This window comes from Anabrus simplex, chromosome 5 (genome assembly GCF_040414725.1).
Source record: "Anabrus simplex isolate iqAnaSimp1 chromosome 5, ASM4041472v1, whole genome shotgun sequence".
Lineage (NCBI taxonomy): Eukaryota > Metazoa > Arthropoda > Insecta > Orthoptera > Tettigoniidae > Anabrus > Anabrus simplex.
Genome location: NC_090269.1, coordinates 157,882,172 through 157,895,405, shown reverse-complemented (window position 1 = coordinate 157,895,405; position 13,234 = coordinate 157,882,172).

The window sequence follows — 13,234 nt, the reverse complement described above, 5'->3', positions numbered from 1 at the left end:
CAACACTTGCCTTGAGATTGCTGAACGTAGAGTAGTGTCGAATGCCAAGTAACTTGAGGTAAGAAGAAAAATCCTTGTTGTAAAACTCCTTACCTTGATCAGTTTGAAGAAGCAATGGGCAGCGTTTCGATTCTTCAACAATATGTTTAAATGCTTCTTTAACTTGAGCTGCTGTTTTAGAACGCACGGTTTGTGCAAAAGCAAACTTCGAGTACACATCGATAACAGTAAGTAGATACTTATACCCCTTATTACTAGAGGCATATGGAATCATTTCTACTAAGTCTGCTTGCCAGAGATCATCTTTTCCTCGTGTAATAACGCGTCTGCGACAGTAGGTGCGACGTGCTGGTTTATGTAACTCATGTGCGATGTTTACCTTTACAGGTGAGATCTTCTCTTGACGAGCCATTACAAAATAATACCGGCATAATGTAGTTCTCTTTCTATTTCTAGAATTTCTGATCCGTGACCAGTGTGACCAGCGTCTTGCGATGCTCTTAAAAGTTGTAATCGTTCAACGAGTAAGTTTGGGTCATTCCAGTATCTTACATCCACATACGGCAACAAAGGCATGTAGATAACATCAAGACTACGTGCAGTCGAAAACAGCTTAGAAATAAACTCACGATACTTGTAACTCTTATTCGCATTTACAGCTTCTGTTCTCTTGTAATTACGTCGTGTAGCGTCAGTAGCAAAAAGTATTGCTTTATATTTTTAAGATAGCTTGTAAAATTATATCCTTGTCAGGTATTCGTGAGAAAAGGAGTTCTAAGAGTCCTTTCGTAGGTTTATAGGTAGCACCTTTTACAATGAGTTTGTTGTTATTAATCTTAACATTTGAATTTCCTATCCAGAAACAGTCATCTTCGTAGCGAATACCGTAGGTAGTATCAGTTTGTCCTGTAAAAAGTTTTTCTATATTAGGTTCAAAGAGAGATCCATAGGTATCTTGAATGAAAGTTCTAAACTGATTGCGATACTCTGGTGTAATCATAACCTCAGACAAAGATGGTAGATTTTGCGTCGGTGTAGTAGGTGTTTCAGCAATAACATCTGTAGTTAAAAACTCAACACGCTTAGATGGCGTTGTAACATTAAATTCTTCTTCTTCCTTATCTTCCTCTTCCTCTTCTTGATCTACATCCTGTTTCTTCTCTTCCTTATCTTGTTCATGCTTTTCTTCTTCATGCTTCTCTTTATGATATGATGTTTGCATAGAAGCAAAACTTGAAGTAGACTGCGGTAATGAAGTAGAATTAAAAATTTCTTTGAGTGGTGTACTTAGTTGTGTTTTTAAAAATAAATCCGTGTCTGCTTGAATACGTTTAAGCTCTTTAAATTTCCGTCGAATATTGTTTCGAGCTTGGATGATATGTTTTGTGATCTCCTTGCTAGATGTTAACATGATGATGGTTTTTAATCAAGTAATTACTGTAATTCTGTGTTAATGCATATAAAATGATCGAAACCCATGCGATATCGTCCATGCTGTACATCACTTTCTTTATCAATAACTAAAAAGCTGTAACGGTGTAATGACCTACATTTAGCACACATACGTTTAAAGTCATCGAATGTCGTATCAGTGTTAACATGATCGTTATACACATGTCGCATATTGCGCTCATCTTGCCGAAAAAGCACAATAACATTTGCTTTGTCGCGGATCAACTGCTTAGGCACACGAGAATAGGTTTGGCACAAATAGATGCAATCAACATATTTATGCTGACCCATACTAAAGAATGCACGAATAACGTTTTGCTGTTCTGTTGCGACATCATCAAAGATCATAAGAGAATTAGGAAGCACATCGTCTGGTGATGGTACTTGCTCATGCGAATTAAATTTAAAGTATCTTATTCCATCTTTAACTAGATCGTGCATTACAGTTTGTAGAATAGTATATAGCGGCTGATAGAGTGACTTTGCGAAAACGAAAATATTCTCGAAGCGTACACCATTTACGGAAGTAATAAGTGTGAGTAAAAGATTTGTTTTCCCGCATCCCGACGGACCTGATATAATACATCGAACAGTAAAAGGAAACAACGTTCCATGACGTTTTCTTGTAGTTGTACTAGAACTAGGTAAGAGATGTGGTACAATGTCGGTAACAGCTTTATAATCTTCATGATAACTGAATCATAATCTACGTAATAGTGATATATATATATTAAAGGAAACAAGAGGCAACGGTTAGTTTATGATTTGCTCTTGACTAGTAAAGTCGTGTACAGCATGGTGAAACAACGATATCCAAACGACATGAAGAAGAAGAAGAAAGTAAGAACTGTTCGATGGAAAGATGTTACAGGAATTCGAGGGGAATACATTCCTCGTGTAGCTATTACTAAGGCGTTACGCGCAGCAAGAGCGAGAATTTCTCCAAAGTGCAGAGCAATATTTAGTAAACGTGCACGAATTATTCCTGTACCAAAACGAGGAGGATTTCTTCCTGCGCTGATTGCTGGCTTAGCAGCTTTAGGGTCATTGCTAGGTGGTGCTAGTGCTGTAGCGAGAACTGTCAAAGCTGTAGAAGAAGCGAAAGAACAGTTGAAAGAGAGTGATCGTCATAACAAGACGATGGAGGCAATTGCGTTACGAGGCAAAGGTGTGAACATGAAGCTAGCGCCATACAAGAAAGGGCTTGGTATCTACATTTCTCCAAAAAACGTCTACTGAATGCACTGCTATATCGAGCTCTAACGCATGATGAAGTTTTTACGTTTGCTAAACAACTAGGAATTCATTATTTTCGAGGAGTGTATATGCGCGATCAACTACCAGCGCGCCCACGTGAACGTGAAAGTGCCGTAATTAATTTGGACGGCAGTCGTGGACCTGGAACTCATTACGTTGCTTATGTAAAACGTAAATCTAAAGTATGGTATTTTGATAGCTATGGAGACTTACCTCCTCCTTTTGAGCTCATACGTCATTTCGGAAGCAGTGCAGACATTGTTTACAATAAAAACCGTGTGCAAAACTTTAATACACGCATGTGCGGACGATTATGTCTTATGTTCTTACATCAAACCCAGACAGTAGAGAAAGTGCATTAGTGTCGTCGTGATGACGAACAGTGAAAGAACGTTTGCTGTACGTGGAGAAGGACCCGAAACAACCGTCTATTTTAATCCACCAATCGAACTTAGCTATCAGCCGCATAGTCTTGGACTAGTATCGTTTGAAAGCTACAATAAAATCTATAATGTGCGTGATGGTGTAAACAAGTTCTATTACGATGAGTATGTGCTAACACTACCCTCAGGTAGTTATACAGTAGACGATATTCACGACTATATTGAAAGTACGTTAATTGATCAGTTTGGGGAAGATAGTTTTAGTAATCATAATTACAAGTTCTCAATCACTATAAGCAACATTACACATAAATGTGTTATTGAATCATCATGTAAGATTGACTTCAAATCACAACCTGATTCGATTGGACCACTGCTTGGATTTTCATCGAGGGAGCTCCTACCGAACGTACGTTACGAGTCTGATCAACCTATAAAACTCTTCGATGATTATAATGTGAACATTACTTGTAATATTATTACAGACTTCAGTAGTAATCTACAACCTTCGCACGTCCTGCACGACTTTATTGTTACAGAGGAACGTGGATATACTATTTGTGAGAAACCAGCAGTAGTTCTTTATCATCCTGTGTCTGTAAAACACATTAGCAACATTACTCTTAGACTTGTAAATAAATATAATCAGCTTATTCATTTAGATGAGCACGCGTACGTAGCTTACAAACTACATCTTAAACCAGTATGAAAACCATCTATAAAACACGGTGTACATTCCGAAGACATACTACATGTGTGCAGAGACTCATCGAGTTAACAGATACCCATCAGCAGATACTCCAAGATTTATGATATACACTACTACAACAGAATGGAAGAAATGCTAGACATTACGAATACAGTAGAAAGTCGTGAAGGTGTAGTACGATGTGAGCTTCATTCCAATCAACCTTTTACGTTTGGATTAAATAACAATGATGAAATTCATTTTATTATTAATCAGCAAGATGTATACACCTTACCACACGAAAGCTACCTCTATATTGAAGGACGGCTAGAAAAGTCTGATGGAAGTGGACCAAGCACTTCACAACTAAACAACCATGCTCTAGCATTTCTCTTTTGTGAAGCGCGATATGAAGTAAATAATGTTGAAATAGATCGAACGAAGAATGTTGGTATTACAAGTGCAATGAAACTCTACCCTTCTTTCTGTGATGAAGAAAGTAATCTTTTGCGGATGGCTGGATGGTGTCCAAAAGCTACTAACAACTGGATGATTAATGAGGATGGAACTTTTACGGGTATGTTATCACTGAAACATATTTTTGGATTCGCAGAAGACTTTACACGTATTATAATCAACGCAAAACAAGAGCTTATTCTAATCCATGATCGAAGTGATTACAATTCTCTTAAAGCAGTAGAAACACCAGTAGAATCGAAAATAACACTGCATCGTATACTGTGGCGGATTCCACATCTAACGTTATCTGATCGTGAAAAACTTCGATTGCTCAAGATTGTAAAAAATGATACACCATTACCTATACGTTTTAGAAGTTGGGAGCTGCATGAACATCCTGTGTTACCACCTACAAACAAGCATAGCTGGGCTGTTAAAACATCACGTTTTACTGAGAAGCCCTTGTACATTATTTTTGGATTTCAAACTAATCGTAAATTCAATCACGAAAAAGATAGCTCACTGTTTGATTACTGTAAATTAAGACACGTTAGACTATATCACAACAGAATTACGTATCCTTCGAAAACATAGACATTAACTTTGAGAAAAATAAGTTTGGGATACTCTATGACATGTTTTGCAAATCTCAATCATCGTATTCTCAGAAAGAAGATCGTCCGCTATTTACACCTCAAGAATTTAAAAATAAAACACCGATTGTAGTTATAGACTGCTCTTATCATGAAGAATCTCTAAAGGAATCTCCAGTTGATATTCGTTTAGAATTTGAAACATCTGAAAACATTCCTGCTAACACAGCAGCCTATTGTCTTATTATTCATATGAGTGATGTTACTTACCATCCGCTAACGAATATTGTTACGAGACTATAAATAAGTATAGATCTTTATCATTTTCATTAGTGTATGCTTCGACATCGTACGCTATGGAACAAAACTTACGTACATAATTTTTGGGGCATCCTCCCTCTACACAGTAAGATGTCGATCGAAGTAGCTTTATGCAGAACTTGTGAACGACATTACAAGCATCGAGGGGAAAATGGTGATGATGATTGGGATGGACCAAATCCGAGGATTGAACACTGTACACAGTGTATGAATGAACTTTCTCTAGTACCTCGTGATGATGATGATGATTCCGAAAAAGAATAACAACAAGGTAAGAAGTATATGATCTTCTCTGTAAACCATAACATACTTAGTATAATATATTTCTAAATGTTTTGTTTAAATTGAATGTTGCAGGAGGCATTTCAGAAGCATACGTTGTTAAGAAGCACACCAACCTTGTCTGCAGCAAAAACGAAAACTGCTGTAGTACATTTGTAAATAAATATTTGATCGCATTCATAAATGTTGTACTTATTGCATTGCTTCACACCACTTACTCTTAAGAAAAACGATCAGGTCTAAACATGCAAAATGACGTCATCACTGCAGCACGTGCTTACTCTAGCTTTCCCGATGCATGTTTAAACTTGTTCGAATTTACTGCCACCACATTCCTTTACACCGACTTACTCTTAAGAAAACGGACAAGTCTAAACATGCATGATGACGTCGTCACTGCAGCACGTGCTTACTCTAGCTCCCCCGATGTATGATTAAACTTGTTCGAATTTACCGCCACCACATTTCAACTAAAGAGTGCAGCACCGAGGTAAGCGATGTAAGATGGCGGTAGCTAAAGATGGCAGCACTGTTCTCTCTGGATTACAGATGGCTGCTTGTCATAATGATTTTTCAAATTATACGCCTCCACATTTCAACTAAAGAGTGCAGCACTGAGGTTTGCGATGCAAGATGGCGGATGACAGCTGTTAGAAAAGCATCTAGATATTAAATTGCTCGCTACTACGATAAAGATAGCAGCACGGTGCTCAAAGATGGCTGCTTGTTAAAAAGTATTTTTTTCAAATTATCCGCTACCACATTTCAAGTAAAGAGTGCAGCACTGATGTTTGCTATGCAAGATGGCGGATGACAGCTTGTCAAATAGATTTTTTTCAAAGGTAAGTAGCTAAAGAGGGTAGCACTAAGGTTATCAATGCAAGATGGTGGATGACAGCTGTGACGAGAAAATTACCCGCAAGATAGCAGCACAATGCTCTTTTCATTAAAGATGGCAGATTGTCAAATAGAATTTTTCAAATTAACCGCCTCAAAGGTAAGTAGCTAAAGAGGGCAGCACTGTTCTTTCTGGATTAAAGATGGCTGCTTGTCAAAAAAGAATTTTTCAAATTATCCGCCACCACGAAGAGGGCAGCACGGTGCTCTCTTGATTAAAGATGGTGGATGACAGCTGAAGAGCACGTAGAATTTGTTTCCAAACAAGAGTACGTGGAATTTGCCGTCACCACATTTCAACTAAAGAGTGCAGCACGGTGCTCTGTTGATTAAAGATGGCGGATGACAGCTGTCAAAAAGCACGTTGGTTTGTTTCCAAACAAGAGCACGTGGAATTTGCTGCCACCACATTTCAACTAAAGAGTGCAGCACTGTTCTCTCTGGATTAAAGATGGCGGTTGACAGCTGTCAGAAAAGCACACGGGTTTGTTTCCAAACAAGAGGGCGTAGAATTTACCGCCACCACATTTCAAAGGTAAGTAGCTAAAGACGGCAGCACGGTGCTCTCTAGATTAAAGATGGCGGATGATAGCTGTCAAAACAGCGCATAGGTTTGTTTCCAAACAAAAGAATGTAGAATTTTTCAAATTACCGCCACCACATTTCAAAGGTATCTAGCTAAAGAGTGCAGCACTGAGGTTTGTGATGCAACATGGTGGATGACAGCTGTCAGAAAAAATCACGTGAGTTTGTTTCCAAACAAGAGCACGTGGAATTTTCCGCCAGCACAAAGAGGGCAGCACTGTGCTCAAAGATGGCTGCTGTCACTTGGAATTTTCTGCCACCACATTCCAAAGGTATCTAGCTAAAGAGGGCAGCACGGTGCTCAAAGATGGCTGCTGTCAAAAAGCATTTTTCAAATTATCCGCCACCACATTTCAAAGGTAAGTAGCTAAAGAGGGCAGCACTGTGCTCTATAGATTGAAGATGGCTGATGACAGCTGTCAAAAAAGCATGTGGATTTGTTTACCGATACAAATCTCGCGCTAGTTATGTTAAGTTGGTAGCACTAAGGTTTAGGCCCACCAAGATGGCAGCACTGCGGATGACATGCGACGAATTTACAGCTACTGCGATAAAGAGGGCAGCACGGTGCTCTGTAGTTTAAAGATGGTGGATGACAGCTGTCAAAAAGCACGTGGATTTGTTTATCTCGACCTAGTGAGGTTAAGTTGGTACCACTAAGGTTTAGGTCCGTCAAGATGGCTGCACTGAGGTTTGCGATACGTTGTTGTCTGTCAAAACGCACGTGGCAGTCAAAAAGCACTTGGATTTGTTTACCTATTCAAATCTCGCGCTAGTTAGGTTAAGTTGGTACCACTGAGGTTTAGGCCCGTCAAGATGGCAGTACTGAGGTTGGCGATGCGTTGTTGTCTGTCAAAAAGCACGTGGCTGTCAAAAACACGTGGCTTTGTTTACCAAATCAAATCTCGCGCTAGTTAGGTTAAGTTGGTACCACTGATGTTTAGGCCCGTCAAGATGGCAGCAGTGAGGTTAGCGATGCGTTGTTGTCTGTCAAGAAACACGTGGCTGTCAAAAACACGTGGCTTTGTTTACCAAATCAAATCTCGCGCTAGTTAGGTTAAGTTGGTACCACTGATGTTTAGGCCCGTCAAGATGGCAGCAGTGAGGTTAGCGATGCGTTGTTGTCTGTCAAGAAACACGTGGCTGTCAAAAAACACGTGGCTTTGTTTACCAATTCAAATCTCGCGCTAGTTAGGTTAAGTTGGTACCACTGAGGTTTAGGCCCGTCAAGATGGCAGCAGTGAGGTTAGCGATGCGTTGTTGTCGTTGTCAGCTGTCAAAAAGCACGTGGCTTTGTTTACAAATTCAAATCTCGCGCCAAAATTCAAATTTCCCGCCAAAATTTAAATTTCCCTCCAAAATTCAAATTTCCCGCGGGAGGCGGAGGGGCCCCTGGGAGCCCGGAGGAGGAGGCGGCGGTAGAACTGTCCTATTATACTACTAACACAGCACAGTCTTTCCTCCTACACGTCTGTATCCGACAGCGTAAAACAGTGCAATCCTCTCCTCCTCAACGCTATCTTTAAGAAATCTATGCTTGTTGGGCTACCCTCCTCATAATCAGCTCAATCCCTCCTCCTCCGTCGAGACTTAGCCGCATTCCTCTTCCTGACAGCGAGACGTCTACAACGCTATCTTTAAGAAGACTATCCTTGCTGGGCTACCCTCTTTATAATCAGCTCAATCCCTCTTCCTCTGTCGAGACTTAGCCGCATTCCTCCTCCCAACAGCGAGACGATACATAAGACAGCACAGTCCCTCCTCCTCCTCCTACAGTTCTGCGAGGGGTCTATCCTCAATCGGCTATCCTCCTCAAGGTCAGCTAAATCTCTCCTGTTCTGTCGAGACTTAGCCGCGTTCCTCCTCCTAGCAGGGAGACGATACAGACGATAGCACAGTCCTCCCTCCTTACAGTTCTGTATCCGACAGCGTACAACAGCACAATCCCTCCTCCGTACAGTTACGAGGTCGCCTTAATCCCCTCCTCCTCTTACAGATCTGTATCCTATAGCGTAGCGTTACAGAAGGCAGCACAATCCTTCTTCTACAACGACAATGTTGCATGTTCGTTAACAAGGTAAACTCAAGCCTTTACGATAGGTGTAAAGAAAATGCAATAAGTAGAACATTTAAAAATATTTATTAAAATCCTTGTTGTGTGTCTTTACACAATAATACACCTACGACGTAATTCGTCCTCTATTTCTTCAATCTCTTGTGTGTATGCAACATTATAATAAGTTCTTAGGAGTTGTAATCGTTCAACGAGTAAGTTAACATCTTTACAGTATCTTACATCTGCATAGGGTAACAGAGTTTTTCTAGACAGATGATGTAGAAGAACTTGTTGTGCTTCACAGTTTGATTGACAGGAATCTTCTGATGTTTGCACACCTACAGAACATGTTGTCGGAAAAAGCTCTGAAACGTTCAGTTCATCTTTTTCTTCCTCTTCCTTATCTCGTAGTGTATCAAGAAGCTGAGACGATGCTATATCGTTTGTTAAGCGTTCTACTGGTAAAGAAATGTGTTTAGAATTTACATGTCGTGTGAGATTATCCTCTGTTGAATATAGCAGTACATTGTTTGCATGCATATATTCTAATGTTATGCTTTACAGCTTTATGTCGTTGAAGATTGTCAAGTCTTAAACAACTTACACTACAAAGATCACACATAAACATAATGGATGTTTTATATTGCAACCGACAAATAACAACTGCTTTTTTATCTGTAACTGCGTCTAATAAGGAGGAGGAGGAGGGGAGGGGTATTTGATAAGGAAGTAGCATAGCTACTTTTTATTTATTTATTAGATTTAGATGCTTCTTCCGTTATTATCTGCTCTAGTCTTACACTTCTCTCTCTTCCTCTAACTAGGGCTAGGTAGCCTTTTTCCGAGCAGATACTTGTAACCACGTTCGATCCTAGCTCAGTCTAGAATTCGGCAAGAATAACTCGCATAGCCGGGTACAAAAGTCCTATCTAACAGCAAAGATAAGAATTAAAGTGTTCTAGTGATAATTACGACATACAGCATTTACCTAGTGTAAATCTGCATTATATTCTAGAACGGTAACTAGCGTTTGGGTAAAAAAAAGTCCTTGTTCTTACCGGGATACTGTCTACCGCTGCTTAGCCTGCACGAAGCACGTCGTAAGTAGAAATTTCCGTCCTTAGAAAGAATCGAACCCGGGGTCTACGAAGCAATCGCTGAGGGAAGGAGTACTCTGCGCCTTTTACAACAGGTAGTAGGTGCTGAGTTTATAGATAGTGCATTTTAGTTACCTCTTATGTTAGGCAAGTAATACCAGCAGGGTTTTCAGGAATAAACAACCGGCAGAGAATACTATAGATCCTTCCTTTTTTGTATGACAGGGAAGGGGTTCGACCCTAGCACAGTCTAGAATTCGGTAAAAATAACCCAACTACTCGAGTACAAAAGACCTATCTAACTGCAAAGATAAGAACAGTGGTGTTTTACTGATGATTACACTTACCAAGAATCGAACCCGGGGTCTACCAAGCAACCGATGAAGGAAGGGGTACTCTGCGTCTTTTACACCGGATACTACGTGCAGAGTTTATAGATAGTTCATTTTAGTTACCACTTCTGTTAGGCAAGTAATACCGCTAGTGTTTATCAGAAATAAACAACCGGCAGAGATTACTATAGATGCTTCTACTTTTGTACGACATGGAAGGGGTTCGATCCTAGCTCAGTCTAGAATTCGGCAAAAATAACTCGGATAGTCGGGCAGGAAAGCCCTATCTATCTACAAAGATAAGAATTGTAGAGTTTTACCGATGATTACACTTACTAAGAATCGAACCCGGGATCTACGAAGCAACCGCTGAGAGAAGTAGTACTCTGCGCCTTTTACAACAGGTACTAGGTGCAGAGTTTATAGATAGTGCTTTTTAGTTACCTCCTATGTTAGGCAAGTAATACCGGCAGTGTTCATCACGAATAAACAATCGGCAGAGAATACTATAGGTGCTTCTTTTTTTGTACGACAGGGAAGGGGTTCGATCCTAGCTCAATCTAGAATTCGGTAAAAATAACTCGAATAGTCAGGTAGAAAAAGCCCCATCTCACTGCAAAGATATGAATTGCAGTGTTCTGTTTGGACAAGGTCCTTGTTCAGCATAAAGCCGCCTAGGCGAGGTACTGGTCATTCGCCCTAGTTGTATCCTACAACCTAATGTCTTACGCTCTACGACACTGCCCTTGTAGTTGGTTCCCTTGCTAAGTCCGAAAAAAAAACCTTACCCTAGAGGGTAAGCACATTAAGAAATAAATAAATAGTAAGAAGCTATACTATGCGAATTAACTACGCAAAGTAGCTGTAGTGTAATTGTAATTGCTAATGATTAGCGCTTAGGAACATCGTGTTTTAATTCTGGCTCGGGAACTTGGGGTTTTGTTAAATATGTTAGCCTCTTCTAGACAGATTTACTAGCATGTAAAAACTTCTGTTTGGACAAGGTCTTTGTTCAGCATAAAGCCACCTAGGCAAGGTACTAGTTGTTCACCCTACTTGTATCCCACGACCTAATATCTTACGCTCTAGGACATTGCACTCTCGTAGAAATTAAGGTCCTTGTTCAGCATAAAGCCGCCTAGGCAAGGCACTAGTCATTCACCCTAGTTGTATCCCACGACCTAATGTCTTACGCTCTAGGACATAGCACTCCCGTAGAAAAAAATTCGAACACCTCAGCATCTCTCAAAACCGCTTAAATAGTTAGTAGGACGTAAAGACAATAATTATCGCTTAAGAACTTATGTTCGTTTCTGTTCAATAGTAATAACGTTGTAGGGGTTTCGTGCCAGGAAGGGCATCCGGGTGGATAGATGAAGATATACAGCGTTAGCGTGAAAACGCCCTTGTTCAGCACAGCAGGTAAAGCTGTCTAGTTAGAACACTGTCTTTGAGGAAGTATCTGTGTGTTACAGAGTTAGTCAGAGCGAACGCACAGTAAAGAATGTACACGTCGCCAGAAATTGTACACTCTTGCGGCTGTCTCGTTGTCAGCGAGCAGCGAGAACACTGCATATGATTAAACGTAAGGCGCACAGTTTACACACTTGTACCGCTAAGTAGCTTAATTAACAGTAGAATAGAATTTTCTTAGCTGTATAAGTAATTCGCTTTGTGCATTTAGCTCGTGTAAAACTATAGAAAATGCATCTCAGAGAAGATAAAACTAGGTGCCGGCACATAGCCTACAAACAATTTCCCTGTGCTTTTTTTACTGTGTTGTGACGACTGCCTAGCATCATCAGTTAATTTTGGCTTTTCCCTGAGCACCTTGATCAGCTCTTGTTCTTTTCAATCGCTCAGTAACTTTAAGTAATGTTATAACGATTTTTTTTTGTCTAACCATTGTCCAGTTTTCCTAAAGAGTCGGGGTCTGGAGCCGGCACATAGCCTACTCTAGCACTAAGGGTTCTGCTCAAGGCTTAACGTCACCATCGGACAGCGTAATATGCTCTCAAGCAGTGCTGAGTAGTTCGAAATTTAATGCAGGCTTTTGGCATGCAATCTACTTACTGCCAGCTAACATTCTAATGTTTCGACCAACGGAACTCGAACCGGTTAACCTCGTTGTACGCCCCCATCCAACAGATAAATCACGATCAACAGCGTTATGCATTACATTTATGTGTGTCGGGGAGATAACCTTCGATGTTAGGTCTCTTCAAACAACAAGCAACATTTGTGTGTGGCTAGTATTCGGGAGATAGCGGGGTTCGAACTACACTGTACTCAGCCCTGCTAATTTTACACCAGGCTAATGCTAAGCGGCTGACCGCTTCCTTCCCTCTCCTCGCCCTTTTCTTCTTCTAAAACTTACGCATTACAAACTCAGTGTCCGAACATAGCCTACTCCCTATTCGAAACCCGGTGCTGGCACATAGCCTAAATACTGGGGTTCGAACTACACTGTAAATGCTAGGGAGGCGGCTACGACCGCTGCCCTTTCTTCTTAACAATCTGTTTTACGGCCTGTTGCCCTTCTTGACACAAGGATCGGATTTTAAATCGCAATTACGGTCGGATGCCCTTCTTAACGCCAAAAGTATATGGACCGGAGGATTTTAAATCGCAAGAATCTGTTTTATGGTAGGTTGCCCTTCCTGACGCTGGGACTGGGATTTTAAATCGCAGTATCCATCATGTGTGGTTGAGCTATTTTTTTTAGCAAGAAACAAAGATAGCTTTGTTGACGACAACGCAAGAATCTGTTTTACGACCGGATAGACCGGGGATTTTAAATCACAAGAATCTGTTGTACGGTCGGTTGCCCTT